Raw genomic sequence first — 17,840 nt, 5'->3', positions numbered from 1 at the left:
CCACATAAAGTTGTCCATGTCCAAAAACGGGGTCAGAGAGGTAGATGCCAACCTTGTTCATGGTTTGGCCTTGTGATTTTTTGATGGTCATGGCAAATGCAGGTTTAATGTGGAACTGTCGCCGTTTAAGTGTAAAAGGTAATTCTAGGTCAGAACTTGTAAGGTCAATTGTAGGAATCAGAACAGTATTGTTAGCATGTGATCCTGTAAGAAGTTTTGCTTCAATAACATTGTGTGTCATGGTGTTGACGACTAAACGTGTACCATTGCATAAACTTTGTTTAGTGTTAAGGTTTCTTAATAGCATGATTATTGTTCCGATTGAAAGGTTAAGATTGTGTTGTGGTAATCCGGCTGGGTTAATAGTGTTCAAATATTGTAAGGGGAAAGTAAGATGGTCATTGTTGTCATTAGAGTCAACTTTGTCAGAGCTTAGAAAGAGCTGTGCCTCTACAGGAAGTAATGAAAAGACCTGGTTATTAATGTGATCAACAGTAATATTTTTTGGACATAATATAGTCCGTTGTGTTAAAAGGGGTATTTGGTCTAATGAGACCGCTGTTCCAAATATCTCCGTAACTAAGTCGTCGCAGATAAAGGCTTGAGGAATTGTAATAATATCTGGGTGAAGTCCATCTGTATTGGTGAGTGTACCATCTCCCAGTTGTAATAACCAATTGTTATGATCTGGATCTGGACATCGCATGTTTTATACCAACTGTATCTTTTGAAAGCAATGCCAATTGGCCGCGTAACATTTTTTCTTCCGCGGTTTTAGAAGCGCGTTGTAGGCGCCGATGTTTATTGTTTTTTTTGATGTGGGTTCGTGTTTGTGGTCCTGTTACTTGAGCCGTCTCGTTCTGTACCCGTGATCGTGAATTCATGACTTGTGTGTTCTTTATCGTTAGTAATATGGATAAGTAATAAGGAGGATCGCACTCACTGTTAATATGCGGACTGTTCGTTTCTTCGTATTATTACCAATCAGGTGTCGCGCCTGTATATGTATTGTAGTCCGGTCTCTTGTTGTTTATGTATGACGTCGTCCGCGTATTTTAAGGTGGACTGAACAATAGCTGAGCGCATGGCATGTGGAGCAATAGCTAAGCACTGTCTAAAATCTCCTCCTAATAAAAGTACCTTTCCTCCAAAGGGAATATTATTATTCATCAACATTTGTAGAAGTTTATCAATGGTGTTGAGTAAGTGACTGGATGCCATTGTACATTCATCTATAATGAATAGTTTTGCAAGACGGATGTCACGTGCATTGTTACTGTTCATTTTCATAGTGGATACCGATGTTTCTGTGATTGGGACCGGTATTTTGAATAAGGAGTGACATGTGTTTTTGGAGCCGAGACATTTTTTCTTCTGTGGTTTCAGAAGCGCGTTGTAGGCGCCGACGTGTATTGGTTTTTTTCATGCGGGTTCGTGTTTGTGGTCCCATTACTCGAGCCGTATCGTTTTGTACTGTGATCGTGAATTCATGACTTTTTTGTTCAGTTTTGTTAGTAATATGGATAAGTAAAAAGGAGGATCGCACTGACTGTTAATATGGAGCCTTTTCTGATCGTGAACTCATGACTTGTTTGTTCTTTATCGTTAGTAATATGGATAAGTAATAAGGAGGATCGCACTCACTGTTACGTCGTTTGTCGACGTGCGTTTTTTTTTGAGGGGCGCGTTGCCTCATTTTTTATTTCTGTTAGTGGAGGGGGGCTATGTGTGTCGTGGGTCTGAATCCTCTTTTTTGTGTGTGTCCTGTTTCGTGTGGTATGGGCTTCGTCTGGCGCTTTGTTGCATGGGTCTGTTGCTATGGGCGCGGAGCATCATTTCTCATTTTCCGGTGCTTGGAGGGTTTCTTCGTATTATTACCCATCAGGTGTCGCGCCTGTATATGTATTGTAGTCCGGTCTCTTGTTGTCTATGTATGACGTCGTTTGTTGGCGTGCGTTTTCTTTGAGGGGCGCGTTGCCTCATTTTTTATTTCTGTTAGTGGAGGGGAGCTTTGTGTGTCGTGGGTGTGAATCCTCATTTTTTGTGTGCGTACCGTTTCGTGTGCTATGTGGCGCTTGCGTCTGACTCCTTTGTTTTTGGTGTGCTAGGGGCGCGTTGCCTCATTTCTTATTTCTGTTAGTGGAGGGGTGCTTTGTGTGTCGTGGGTCTGAATCCTCTTTTTTGTGTGTGTCCTGTTTCGTGTGGTATGGCCTTCGTGTGGCGCTTTGTTGCATGGGTCTGTTGCTATGGGCGTGGCGCATCATTTCTCATTTTCCGGTGCTTGGAGGGGGGCTTTGTGTGGCGCCTGCGCACTACGTCTTTTGCGTCCACGGCCCATGTCCCTGCATCCATCCGGTTTACCATTCTCGTTTAGTAATATGGATTCCTTACAGTTGAAACTGACAGTTTAAACCTCTGAGATCGCTTTCTGTAGCCTTCCCCTAAACCATGAGACTGAACAATCTTTGTTTTCAGATCTTTTGAGAGTTGCTTTGAGGATTCCATGCTGTCACTCTTCAGAGGAGAGTCAAAGGGAAACACAACTTGCAATTGACCACCTTAAATACCTTTATATCTCATGATTGTCTATGAAGTTCAAGGCTTAATGAGCTAATCCAACCAATTTGGTGTTGCAAGTCATCAGTATTGAACAGTTCCATGTCATTCAAATCAGCAAATTTACAAGGGGACCCAAATTTTTGCACAGCCAGTTTTTCACATTTGATTTAATTTCATACAACTAAATACTGCTTCACTAAAACTCTTTGTTCAGAAAACATCCCAGTACTCAGATGTTCCTAGGAAATGAAAGACATACCACTGTTATCTTTTTTGTTGAAAGGAGAGTCAATTATTATGCAGGCCGAGAGGGGTTCCCAAACTCTTTCATATGACTGTATAAACAGGCTGTTCAGTGTCCTTGTGACTTGTCAGTAGAAACTAAACCTGAATCCACGGGTGTGAGTGCCAATGGCCCTGAAGACAGGAATGAGGAAAGCTGCTGAGCAGGATGGCTGAGGTGTTTGACAATCCTCTTTGCATCTCTAAAACAGTGAGTGTCGAGTATGTCGAGTATGTCCTGAACAGAAGGCAGCTGGGTGTTGGTCAAATTCTGTGCCACCTTCACCACCCACTGCAGTGCTTTATAATCTGGGGCCAAGGAGATGCCATACCAGGAACCCCACCGTGCACCTGTATAAGTTCATGAGGACAGACAGAGAAATTCAAGCTCTTCTCATACTAGAGCATTCTTATTGAATGCAATGCAAGAGAAGAATAAAAAAGCCAGTTAATTAAACAATTAGATCAACTAAAAGTAAGACTGACCCATTGATCTGTGAGGCTGGTTGGAATAAAGGCCTGCAGCCTCACTTGCCCCCCAGGACTGAACTTGCGAAGCCCTGAGGCAGAGAATAATGCTGACATTTTCTCATGCAGTTTCTAGGTTTCTGATGGTAATTAATGTTGTATTGAAGTGAGCTTTACCTTGACTTTACTGTTCTACATCAGATCTTCTCAAACAACATCTCTATATATATATAAAATCCAACGTCTGTCTCTCTGTCTGTCTGCTTTTCACGAGAGAACTACTTAACGGATTTAGATCGGGTTTTTTTCTATAATTTGCTTGAACTTTCCAGTTGATTTTGCGACTTCTCTCATTGTGCTGAGTATCATAGTTCACTTGCAAGAGTGATTTATTTGCACTAATCCGAGACACAGAGGCTGTGTGCCGAGGGGAGGGGAATGTCAGGAGTTGGGAACCGGGCAGGGCCCTCCTCACTCACACGCCAGCTTCTGTTTGAGTCGTTCTACCTCTGGCCACGTTTTGCAGTGTACTCTGCCTCCGCTTAGCTAGCGATACCTGTTTGTTTATTGATTTTTAAAGTTTGTCCTGTTTCACTACTACATGGACGGAGCTGCAGGGGACAGCTAGTACATTATATGGAAAAAGTATGTGGAGACCTATCCAAATATCTAAGCTCAGATGTTTCAGTAAAATCAAGCACATACACGTACAATCAAATCCCATTACTGCCAGAAGGGGTCCTACTCCATTTCACCCTTGAGCAAGGCCCTTAACCTGAAAAAAATGGCTCCAAGGGTGCTGTACAATGGCTGATCCTGCACTTTGGTCCTGAAACATCATGCAAAATATTCCCGTCTGGGATTGTTATTATATGAAATGAAAAAAAAAAAATCTCCATTAACAAGCAGTGACAGTAGAAAGGGTCGTACTTACGAGCTCAGTGTAGTTAAATGCGGTGCTGTCTTATATTATTGTGAAGTGGAAACATCTAGAAGCATCAACAGGTCAAGCATGAAGAGGTGGACCACAGAAACTCAGAGAGCAGGGTCTCCAAGAGCTGAAGAACATACCATGTTAAAATTGCCTCTCCTCTCACAACAGAGTTCCAAACTGTCTCTGGAAGCAACTTCAACACAAGAAATATGTCAAGAGCTTCTTAAAATGGCTTTCCATGGATGAGCAGGAGCACTGAAGCCTAACTTCACAGTGTGCATTGTCAAGTGTCAGCTAGATTGGTATAAAGGATGCTGCCATTGAACATTGGAGCAGTGGAAATGTGTTCTCTGGAGGAATGAATCACATGTCATTATCTGGGATTGGCAAATGCCATGGGAACAGTGACTTCTGGACTGCACAGTGCCTACTGAAGAGTTTGGTTGACGAGGGATAAGAGGCTGGGCTGCTTTTCAGTGGCAGGCAATCACATTTTAGACACTTCTACAATTTCAACTTTGCAGCCATATTTTGTGGACGGTTCTTTAATGCTCCAGTATGGTTGTGTCCCCTTTGCATAAAGTCAGGACCATAAAGACATGAGTGACCTGCACAGAGCCCTTTTTACAACCCCATTGAACACCTTTGGAATGAAGTGGAATGCTTACAGGCCGATATTGAGCCAGGTCTTTTCGTTCAATCCCCACTTCCAAATCCAGGCACACCAAAGCCTTCTTAGAAAGTAAACGTCAATGGTTTTGACAGGGGATGTCCAGGAAGCTGAAATAAGTGTGATGGCCAGGTTTCCAAATACTTTTGCCCATATTGTGTATATTGTAAAGATTCTGGCCTCGGCAGTTTCTGTTTTTTTTGACTATCTTGCCCTATTTATTAAAGGAGTTCCACATAATTTTTTGCTGTTTAGCATTTGACTAAATATACGGCCTTATTTATTAATTAATTTCCAGACTTTTTATCTGTATTGATAACTACTTATGACAACTTTCTAATACTGTGATAGGTGATTTCATCTTTTACGTAGACAATCACTGAAGTTCCAAAGCTACAGAATGTATGGATTTTTTGACCAAATTTGATCAAACATATCACCCAGTCAACATATTACATCTAGTTATCTTGAGGGGACATAACATTTATGTGATTCAAATAATAAATATCAAATCATTACTGTATTTTCTAACCCTAATTGTAATTTTCTTAAAAGTCGGAATGTCTTTTACTAGGACTAAAATGCAGTACATTTTCAAGAAGTTGTTTTTTGATGTCCCAGGTACTTCTTCTTCTTTCGGCTGTTCCTTTCAGGGGTTGCCACAGCGGATCATCTTCTTCCATATCTTTCTGTCCTCTGCTTCTTGTTCTGTTACACCCATCACCTGCATGTCCTCTCTCACCACATCCATAAACCTTCTCTTCGGCCTTCCTCTTTTCCTCTTCCCTGTCAGCTCTATCCTTAGCATCTTTCTCCCAATATGCCCAGCATCTCTCCTCTGCACATGTCCAAACCAACACAATCTCGCCTCTCTGACTTTGTCTTCCAACCATCCAACTTGAGCTGATCCTCTAATGTCCTCATTGCTAATCCTGTCTATCCTCGTCACACTAAATGCAAATCTTAGCATCTTTAACTCTGCCACCTCCAGCTCTGTCTCCTGCTTTCATGTCCCAGCTACTCCTTATCTAATATTAATCAGTTTTACTCTAGTACCTATTTCAGTAGAGTCAGCAATGTAAATACTAAGGTCAAAAATTTAATTAAAAAACTGAGAGAAATAAATAACACAACAACCCCTGATTAACTTGTAATATAATTAATTATTGATGTAATACCATGGAAAACACAAAAGAGAGTATGCTAAAGCTGAGCATCAAAGGAGAAAAATTAAACGAACAATCGAACACTAAAGGCTCATATCAGAAAGTACAATATTTTAGTCAGATGTTGGTCCATTTTTTCCAAAGCTATCATTGATAGTGCTGGAAGCCCAAGAATCTTCTTGACAACTATTGACAACCTGTGGCACTCGGTACAGTCAGTAGAATAGATGTTCAAACAATTATTGGCGAAATTTGAGACTTTCACAGCATTCCTTTTCACATAAAGTGCATCGTATGTTGTAGTATACCACTGACCTGAAGAACAAAAACAAGAACCTAATGAACAGTCAATTAAACTCCATCACTAAAATAAGCCTTACTGATCTTCGTCAAAAAATGACTCACTAACTAATTATAAACTCGTGTTTATAGGGTCATTATGGTTACATGTACAGAGTACAATGGAAATCCTCTTTGTGTCCTTGATCAGGCCCGTACCGTTTATTTGAAGATGTCCCTGACTCGTTGATCAACTGTGTCTTTAATTTAGTTAATTGTTCATTGGACGTGGGCCTTTATCCCGACCCTCTAAGAACTGCTGTAGTTAAGCCACTACTGACGAAAAGTAATTTTGAAGCTTCTTTTTTTTCCATTTTTAACTCAAATTTTAGAAAATGTAGGTTTTTTTTCACAATTACAGTAAGTTACTGCTTGAATAAAAAAACTTTTCTGGATAAGTATCAGTCAGGATTCAGACCAAATCATTGTACAGAAACTGTGTTGGTTTCAGTAGTCAATAACTTAACACAGATTCAAATCAGTTCTGGTTCTATTAGACCCGAGGGCAGCATTTGACACATCAGTCTTATTGACCGCCTTACACGCTGGTATGGAATATCTGCTGTGCTTTGAGTTGGTTTCACTCTTAAATCATAGCAAGAAACTTCTTGGTCACATGTGTTGATTATGCAGTATTTTAAAGATCCATGTTATTATGTATTGTGTGCCACAGGGATCTATATTTTCATCCTTTATTATCTCAATCTACATGATCCAATTAGGTATTTCAAAATTGTGACCCACAGGGGGAGTCAGAGAGCCTCAGACCCCAAACACAACTGCACAGGCACAAGTCCTCGGTAAAAACATAAGGTTTATTATTAACAAATACTTTACAAAAGGCTCCTTTAAAAATATCACACCACCACAAAATATCCTCTATCTCTTTTCTTTCTCCTCCACTCCTCCCAGGCGAGTGCTGCCTATCTCCTCTCCCGGCTCCATCTCGCCTGAATATGACAGCGAGGCTCCTTTTATCTTGTATCCGGAAGTACTTCTGGTGCCAGGGCATAGCCCAATGGAAGCACTTCTGGCTCAATTGGAAGTCTTGCAAAATAGAGATTACTAATCCCAATGGCTCCCTCTGGCAGCCCCCACAGAACCCAACTGGGCTGTCTCATGGGACTACAACTCCCATTATGCCTTGCAGGTGTCTGTGTGGGAATCCTGGTCTGGGTGTGCTGCCATTTAGCGTATCATGAAAGCCACTACTCCAAATACAGGGTCTCTCCCTGTTGCTTAATTACATTAGCCTCCGGGTAATGAACCAAGGCCTGTCCTGTTTGGGATGCCAGCCCATGCCTGTCATCCCTTACAAGACATAAACTGAATAACTAGAGCAATGAATACAACACAGATTGATTTGTTGACAGCAACAGATGATTCAGTGTTATGGTTTAGCCAGGGATTTGCCCTTGGCTCAAGTAAAAATTTCTTTCATGTAATATTAATGTTGCCTTTTGAATATTTTGCTGTTGTATTTATGTCATACTATGGTTTCAATTAATATTGTGTTTATATTTTATTTTTCTATTCTGTATTTGGCCTAAAAGAATCATAAAGCAGACCAGAACTTTTACTGTCCAGCCTAGAAAAGGGTGACCCCTGAGGAGTCTGCAGCCCACCCACTACTTGCAGGCCTCACCCTGAGGAGTCCCAAAATGGGTGAACTGTTCAGAATTGCCTTAACAGTCTGAAAAACATAGGAATGCCTCACAGGAGGGAGATAATAATGAAACTTCCAGCTTGTAACAAAAAAAACCAAAAAGTGTTCTTTATAAATTAATATATTTATTTATCAAAAATCAAGAACAACAACAATTTCTCAAAAACAGTAAAAACTCCTTTTCGTAAAGGGAATCCTGAGTAACAAAATTCCAATATGCAATCCAGGATAATAGAAAACAGGAAATCTGAGCAAACAACAAATACTTACAGACTCCAACAGCTTCAATGCAACACTGCCTGACCTTTGTCATCTCTGGCCTGAGCACTGCTGTCAGGGTGGTCCCACCTCTTGGGGTACCCATCCACAGAACTCATGGGATAGGTGCACATGTAGAGTAGCAGTACAGAAAAACGGAACAATAAACGAAAACAGCAGTCATCACGAAATAATAATTCTCTGAAGTGCAGTGCAACAAAAACAAATTAAATAACGCAAAAACAAATCTGAAAACACAAAAACAAACTGAACACATGAAGAGTAATTTAATATACGAAAAACAAAGTGAATACTCAAAAACTAATCAGAAAACATACAAAATAAAATGCAAAAACAAATTGGAAACACAAAAACAAAACAAATTAGAAAACAAATTTTAAAATGCAAAAACAAATCAGACAGAGCAAAACCAAATTGGAAACTCAAACTAAATGCACAGAAACAAATCAGGAAACACAAAAACAAATCAGAAGTCACAAAAAAGAAAATGAACACACACAAACTAATTTAATATTCAAAACAAAATACACAAAAGAAAACATATAAAAATAAAATGCAAAAATAAATTATAAAACAGAAAAACAAATTGGGAACACATAAACAAACTAAATGTACAGAAACAAATCAGAAAATGCATAAAACAAATTAAATGCACAAAAGAAATTGAACACACAGAAATTATTTTAATATACTGTAGCGGTCCGGTGCCACTAAGATTCATACCGTCAAGATGATGGTGATTTATTTAATTTTATATAGGATCCTTGGCCCGGCCGGTGCACACTCACAAACAAAGACAAAATAAAGCACACTGGGAACTAACAACAATTAAAGAATATAATTAAATTAAATAATATAAATGAAAACAATAATACCACCCAAGTACCTCTACGGCGATATTACATTAAACACAAAAACACAAATCCACACAGCAAAGTCCATGGAAAACCACACTGGATGTAATGAGAGATGATGAGAGTAAGTCCAGAGATCTGTATGTTGAAAGAGAATGAAAAAACAGTCCTACTGGTAGACGCTGCAAGGGTGAAGACGGATGGATGGTTCAGGAGCGCTCCTGTACTTGCGGGAAAGTCATGAATCCACCATCAGTCCTCAGCGCACAGGTAGACAGAAGACGATCCAGACCCCAACAACGAATACAATCCACGACACCGCGACTAAATATGGCTTAATTAACAGAAGGCAATCCGACAGGTAAATGAAACACAAAATACAACAACAAAAAATACTCTTCCCCTTTTGGACACCTGCCCTTCTTTTAAACGCCTCTGACCACCTTCGACCCCAACAGACCCTGCAGGGACTGCTGGGAGATGCTGTTTTAACTAATAGTAGCACTGCTACAATGCAAAAAAAAACTTAATACACAAAAACAAATCAGAAAACACATAACAAAATGCATAAACAATTTGGACATACAAAAATAAATTATAAAATGCAATAACACATTGAAAACACAAAAACAAATTGAACACGCAAAAAATATTCAAAAAATAAACTTAATACACAAAATCTGATCAAAAAACACATAAAAAATAAAATGCAAAATCAAATTGGAAATGCAAAAATAAATTACAAAAGACAATAGCAAATTGGAAACACAAAAACAACCCAGAAAACACAAAAAACAAATTGAATACACAAAACAAATCAGAAAACAAATTATAAAATGCAACAATAAATCAGAAAGAGCAAAAAGAAATTGGAAATACATAAACAAACTAAATGGACAGAAACCAATCAGGAAATACCAAAACAAAAGAGAAAATGCAAAAGCAAATTGAATACACCAAAACACAAAAATAAACTGACAGTAAGCACAGTAAAGTAATTTGTAAATGTAGGTGTACGTTTTGATTTCCTCTGTCCATAATATTTGTTACTATTCTGGACATTTGTTTTCTCATTCCTATTGTAAATACAGGGTAAATGCTCTTTAGTTTTTTACCTTCTTTTTGTAAAGTTGTATAGCCGTATCTGCTGCAAATCATTTTTTTGCATGACAATGTGCTATAGAAATACAAACTGTTGTTGTTCACATGACATGACACAAAAAGGCAAAATCACACGGGTCACTGACAAGAGACTGAGTTAAGAGAAGAGCATAATGGTGTTAAAACCTCCAAAAGACACTAGACTGAGACAAAGGACATTTTAAAAAACTTTTTAAACGATCATTTGTTTTATTAAAGGAAAAATAAGCTCATCAACACCCAGGTGAAAGAGGAGATTTGACCCAAATTTAAATCAACACGGGTTATATTAAACTAGGCACACTCAAGCTTGATTGCAGACAGCCCTTACTGAATGTAAACCTCACTAAAACAGAACCTTTCCAGCAGTGTGAAGATGGCTAAAAAGATTTCAACAAGCAGCACACTATGCCTTGATTGAAAAAAATCCCAGAGGACCTGAGAGAGAAAATTTCCAAAGTATATCATTCGGCAGGGGATTACAAAGCGACCACTGAGACCCATGTAGTCCACTGAACCACTTTGAGAGCCATCATCTACAACTGGAGTAAACTTGGAACAGAGGTAAATCTGCCCAGGAGCGGCCATCCTTGTAAAATGACTCCAAGAGCAGGTAGAAATCACAGAAGAACTCAGATGAATATCTAAGAAACTGAAGGCCTTTCTCAGCTTAGTTTATGTCAGCGTTCAAGATTCTGCCATTAGAAAGACGATGGGCATTACAAGGTGAAAACCACTGCTAAACAAGAGGAACCCAAAGGCTCATCTGACATTACCCACAAAATGTTTGGGACAGTGATTTGTGGACCGCTGAGTACAAACTGAACCTTTTCAGAAGACATGATTCCCAATACGTATGGTGTACAGCTAACACAGCTTTCCACAATAAGAACATCATGGCCACAGTCAAACATGGTGGTGGTAGTGTGATGGTGCAGGGATGTTTTGCTGCTTCTGGGCCTGAGGAACTTGCCATAACTTAGGGAAGCATGAATTCAGTTCTCCACCAGAAAGTACTGAAGGAGAATGTCCGGTCATCAGTCCGTGATCTGAATTCAAGTGCAATTAGGTTATGCGGCAAGACAACGACCTGAAGTAGAAGAGCAAGTTCACCTCTGAATGGCTTTGGAGTGGCCTTGTCAAAGTGCTTCCCCAAACCTTAGGTAGGACTTTAAATAGATAGATAGATAGATAGATAGATAGATAGATAGATAGATAGATAGATAGATAGATAGATAGATAGATAGATAGATAGATAGATAGATAGATAGATAGATAGATAGATAGATAGATAGATAGATAGATAGATAGATAGATAGATAATTTATTAATCCCAAGGGGAAATTCACATACTCCAGAAGCAGCATACTGATAAGAAAAAACAACATTAAATTAAAGAGTGATAACAATGAAGGTAAAAACAGACAATAACTTTATATAATGTTAATGTTTACCCCCCTCCCAAGTGTGGAATTGAGGAGTTGCATAGTTTGGAGGAGGAACGATCTTCTCAGTCTATCAGTGGAGCAGGACATTGACAGCAGTCTGTCGCTGAAGCTGCTCCTCTGTCTGGAGATGACACTGTTTAGTGGATGCAGTGGATTCTCCATAATTGATAGGAGCCTGCTCAGCGCCCATCGCTCTGCCACAGATGTCAAACTGTCCAGCTCCGTGCCTACAATAGAGCCTGCCTTCCTCACCAGTTTGTCCATGCGTGAGTCGTCTTTCTTCTTAATGCTGCCTCCCCAGCACACCGCCACGTAGAAGAGGGCGCTCGCCACAACCATCTGATAGAAATGAGTAATCCATAATCGAAAACCAACCAATGTTGCTAAATTAAAAGATTTCTGTTCAGAAGAGTAGGCCAAAATTTCTCTACAGCAATGCCATAGACTGATCTACTGCTACTGGAAGCTGTTGATTGCAGTTGCTGCTGCTTGCAGGTGGCACAACCAAGTGTTAAGTTGGGGCTAATTACTTTTTCTCATGGGTGATATAGATGTTGGTGAAGCATTTTTTTCCTTCGATATCTCTCTATTACATAAAAAAATCTTTGGGAGGGAGACTAGGGAGACGAGACGTGATCTTCTCTGAAGACAATTTGAAGTCCCGTGAGAGACACTTTAACTTGCTCCCAGCTCTTTAAACAACAACAATGACAAGCAAAACATGCAGCTCACCAGCAGCAGAACGCCAACAGATGATCCGACCGCTTCTCCTTAGCGTGTGTTCAGTAGACCAAACCGGTAAAGAACCTGATGAGTACCCTTATCCCTGAACAAAACAGGTGAAGGGTAAGTAGAGGGAAATATCACAGTAATACAGGTGGGCCCAGCAGGACTTTTACCTATGCTTGTTTGTTTGATACATTGTACCTCCTTGTTTTTATTTCCTTCCCATTATTATTATTTTATTAATTAAATCGCCTTTTTAACCTTGGTATTTCTGGTCTCATGTTTAAGGATGATCTGTTTTCTACACTACCTCACTTGAAAGATAAATACAATCTCAAAGGTTTCTTTAGAAATCTTTTTGCCTCTCTGACCTCACTGTACAACCAAAGGGTCTCATTCTCCAGTCTTCCTTATTCTCCATTTGACCAAAGGGGTGTTTTCATTCTGGTCCTACTGAGTTGCTCTTCAGGATGAAGCGTGGACATGTTGAGCTTTAGAAACTTCAATCACTTGAATAAGTGAAGTAAGATTGCTGCCAAAGACGGCATGTTGCTCCTTGACATGGAGGTCTTAGTGGATTTGTACCTGGTTAACATGCTGGTTAGTAGTAAGTCTGAATTGTTAAAATACTTGGAAGTGAGAAATGCTCGTATCCTTTGAAACGACAGGCACAGCCAACCATCTATGAACTACGCAGAGCTACACTTTTATGAATTTTAAATGGTTAAAGTTTTTTTTTTGTGGTTGAGAAGCAGACGTTTTGCATGTTGCTATTTTAACTTCAGCAGACCTGAATATTGTGCTTCATTTTCATGATGGACTTCATCCATTGGTTAATTTGCATGAATTAATACTGCCCTTCTCAAACTGAAACAAATAAAGTAAGTAACTCCTTTTCTAATTCCCATTTTTTTCCCTTAATCTCATCTTCTGGTCACACGTTCTGAATTGAGACTCATCACCCTGGTAAGTGGGCTTTTGCACTTCGAAACAACAGCTTCATCTTTTTTAAATATTTAATATTTTGAAGCAGTTGTGCTGGTTGTGTATTTTTCACAACACATCCTCTGTGTAGCTATAGTATACTGTATATCAGTCTGAGGTTCTCTTCTCTTAAATATAAAGGTCGCCTAAAGTTATGAGTAAAGGTTCATCAGTCCTTTCAAATTTTCTGGATTCCTGAATGAAGGGTGCCTAAAGTCGGATCTGTTTTTCCTGATTAAACAAATTGCGCGCACCAGAATCAACGGTGTCACATTGTTATTGAATGAACTGTTTAAATATTCAAGGTCAGCAATGCGAAAGGCATGGAAGGGGAACGTGGAAGCATGCAGTCAGGAATTCCAATTAATGAAGTAACATTCAGGCGTGGGTTTCAGTTTAATTTTTTTTACTGTATTGTATTAATTTTTGACACTGTCCACCCATATGCCAAAAACGTGCAGGTAGGTAATTAGTCTCAAATAAATGTTGGTGTGAATGTGCGCGTGAGTGTGCCCAGTCACAGACTGGCACCCTGTCAAGGGTTTGTTCCCATCCACCTTGGTTGCCATTGATGCCCTACAATGCTGGACAAATGGCTGGATGGTTTCCATCATTTTAGGCTCTTTCTACCATCTCATTTCTGAAGATTGTTTAATGAAGTAGTTCCTCCGTCACTGTAAGGTTTAGATTGATTTAACTTTCCTGACTGTTTTTTGTTTTGACTGGCCATTCTTTCTTGGAATTAGTTGATTGATTTTCGCGTTCAGAACAATTAGTTACAAATGCTTTGAAATCACTTCAGGTTTTATTTTTTGGTCTGATGCCTCCTAACTTACAAGGGAACCCCACATATGATATACTCTTCGACTCTTCTCAATGACTAGTTATGCAAGATGTTGAGCTTTCTGAGATTTCCTCCTATCGTTGGCTCTCCTGACCTGAAAAACACTCATCGTTAGGCCCCTTTGAGACCAGATTTTATGCATGAAATGACGTCCCTATGATAAGGAGTAAGCCAAAAAATGATCAGAAGAACTTAAAGTTCTGCATGCAGCATCAACAGACCCGAGGGGTTCACACACTGATTAAATATGAGGGGATGAAAGGTATTCCTTCTCACAAAACTGTTAAAAAATTGGAAATCAATAACGTAGATATGTGAAGCATACTTGTATGCTATTTTGATGTTGCTGATCAAAAATATATATATATTTTTGATATCTGATTCTTTACCAGTGGTCTGAGTCCTGTAAGCACCACCCCTAGAAGGTTAAAAATAAATTAGAAATAACCACAAGGAGTATCGTTTTAGACTATTTCAAACTCAATCATTACAAATATGATGTTATTTTGATTCTTGATCTTTTATTAGGGATCTAACTTTCTATAGATTTCTTTCAGAGGGTTAAAGGGACACGTTTCTATTACAATCAAGAATATTTATACTATAATGGTATTTAAACATTTAAATTGAAGCACACATTTTAAAATTTCAAATATTAAATCATTACATTTCTTATGAAGCAGTTGAATTAGCGTGGCTTATGATGTGAATGTGAATTTCCCCTTACGATTAATAAAGTATCTATCTATCTATCTATCTATCTATCTATCTATCTATCTATCTATCTATCTATCTATCTATCTATCTATCTATCTATCTATCTATCTATCTAATCTATCTATCTATCATATAGTGCCTTTTCATATCTATCTATCTATCTATCTATCTATCTATCTATCTATCTATCTATCTATCTATCTATCTATCTACTATCTATCTATCTATCTATCTATCTATCTAATCTATCATATAGTGCCTTTTCATATCTATCTATCTATCTATCTATCTATCTATCTATCTATCTATCTATCTATCTATCTATCTATCTATCTATCTATCTATCTATCTATCTATCTATCTATCTAATTCAGACCTTTGCGGTTTATTTGTAATGAACAGGGTGGAGATTTAGCATTCCCTTAACCTTCCTTGTTCATTGAGAGTGTTGCATAAATTAGGGTCTGTACCTAATACCCTTGCCTTATGCTTATTCTAATATACTTATGCTTTACGCTTACTCAATTACACTTATGCTTATAACACTTTATAGTGCCCCTCTGGCCCCTGGATTAGATTTAAGTGGGTCTCTGTATTTAGTTACTTTATAGCACCACCTAAGGGTCGCAGATGGTATTGTGATAATGCACCAAGCACATCAGCACAGTAATAGGCACTGGCAGCTTACAACTCTGTAGCGCTTGGCTCAGTTCTTATTCAGGTGATGTTTTAATATCTAAAGTCTATCTGTGTGGAGTTTGTCCTTACTCCACATGTCCAAAAACTTGCTATTTTTCCAGTCTGTGTTTATGTATGCAGGAGAGTGTCCTGCTACTGACGGGTATCCCGTCCAGAGTTGGACATTGCAGTGGGTTATCGTTGAAAATAATTTCAAGGATTTAAACTCAGTGGTGGTGTAGGAAAGATTATGTGTCAGGGAGAGGATGTATAGACAAGGCTTGATACACACAAACACGTGTCCAAGACCAGACTATCAGACATGTGCTTTGGGAGTTCAGCTGGACAGGAGAAGTATGGGCAAATGTGATAGGATTATTGAGAATGGTAACATTTTGTCATAAGGGTTAATATAGAAATGGGAGAGAAATGCAACAAGTGAAAGGGAGGTCTGTTTGATATGGCTGATTATCAACGGAACAAAGAAGTACATATGAGATGCAAGGTGTACTATGATAAGAAGGTGTGCGTCCAGAGGGTTGAAAAGAATTTGGAAAATGAAATACAAAGAAAGGGCTGAACAGTGGCGCAGTGGTAGCGCTGCTGCCTCTCGGTTGGGAGACCCGGGTTTGCTTCCCTGGTCCTCCCTGTGTGGAGTTTGCATGTTCTCCCCGTGGGTTTCCTCCGGGTGCTCCGGTTTCCTCCCACAGTCCAAAGACATGCAGGTTAGGTGGATTGGTGATTCTAAATTGGCCTTGGTGTGTTTGTGTCCTGCGGTGGGTTGGCACCCTGCCCGGGATTGGTTCCTACCTTGTGCCCTGTGTTGGCTGGGATTGGCTCCAGCAGACCCCCGTGACCCTGTGTTCGGATTCAGCAGGTTAGAAAATGGATGGATGGATGAATACAAAGAGAAATAAAGAGCGATATTGAGAGATGGGATCATGCAGCTGTGAAGGAGAGATGGAAGGATTTGTGGTCAATGGGGATTAAGAATTTAATTGAGAATTGGAATTAAACCAAAATGTGTGAACAATAAGACTTTTTCATACAAATGTATTGGGGGGGATGAGGGTTTAGGTTAACAGATGGAAATGCAAAATGAAAAAGGTTGTTATGTGGTGAAATGGTAATGTTGTCAATTGTAGCGTGTACTGCGTAGATAAAAATACAAAAAAAAAATCATGGAGTTCTCTACTTCCTTTAAATTTGCCTAAATTTAACAACAATAATGTGGTTAGATCACTGGAGGAGTAATCTAAATTAAAGGGCTCCAAGGTTTTCTTCAAACAGTTTATTTGACTTTTAGAGCAGTAAATAAAATACTAAAGTCACTTTGCAGAAGCTGTGTGTCATTTGCTACATTTTTTGAATGTCTGGGAATTTAGTTAAATTAGTGAGGTTAACATTTGTCTTTGCAAAGCCTCTTTCACACATGCGGTTTTATTCTCAGATAACTTATTGGAGGAAGTTCCTTGTACACTCCAAATCTTGGGAAAGTTGGTGTAATGCTGCAGTGGGCTGCAAGTGTGTGAAGGGGGAATCTGCCAGCACTGATGGAAAAAGTTACAAATTTTATATATGGAAGGGGCTTAAATATCAAGCTGTGCAGCAGCGTGTGTGTGTGTGTGTGTGTGTGTGTTTGGACATTTTACTAGCCCAGTTGGTAACTCATTAAGGACACTGGACTTCCCTGAAGTTAATTCTGGCACAATTCCAGAGAACTGCTGCAGTCTTCAGTCATTTTCGTGTACACGACTTGCTGAAGTGTACTGAGCTTTCTCTTGATATTGAACAAGCCACTTGTATTGCTTTAAAATCATCTGTATCAGTTTGCAGAGTGGAAAGGTCACTTAAAGAATGTGAAGACGTGGCAGAGCACAGGTAATCAATATCGCATGCGTCTTTATCTGAATTGTGAAGGATGAGTTTTTATTAAACTAAGATTCTTGACTGGGCGGCATGGTGGCGCAGTGGGTAGCGCTGCTGCCTCTTAGTTAGGAAACCCGCGTTCACTTCTCAGGTCCTCCCTGCATGGAGTTTGCATGTTCTCCCTGTGTCTGCGTGGATTTCCTCCCACAGTCCAAAG

This window comes from Erpetoichthys calabaricus, chromosome 5 (assembly GCF_900747795.2).
Source record: "Erpetoichthys calabaricus chromosome 5, fErpCal1.3, whole genome shotgun sequence".
Lineage (NCBI taxonomy): Eukaryota > Metazoa > Chordata > Cladistia > Polypteriformes > Polypteridae > Erpetoichthys > Erpetoichthys calabaricus.
The sequence above is the reverse complement of the archived record's forward strand: the minus strand, read 5'-3'. Positions refer to the sequence as shown.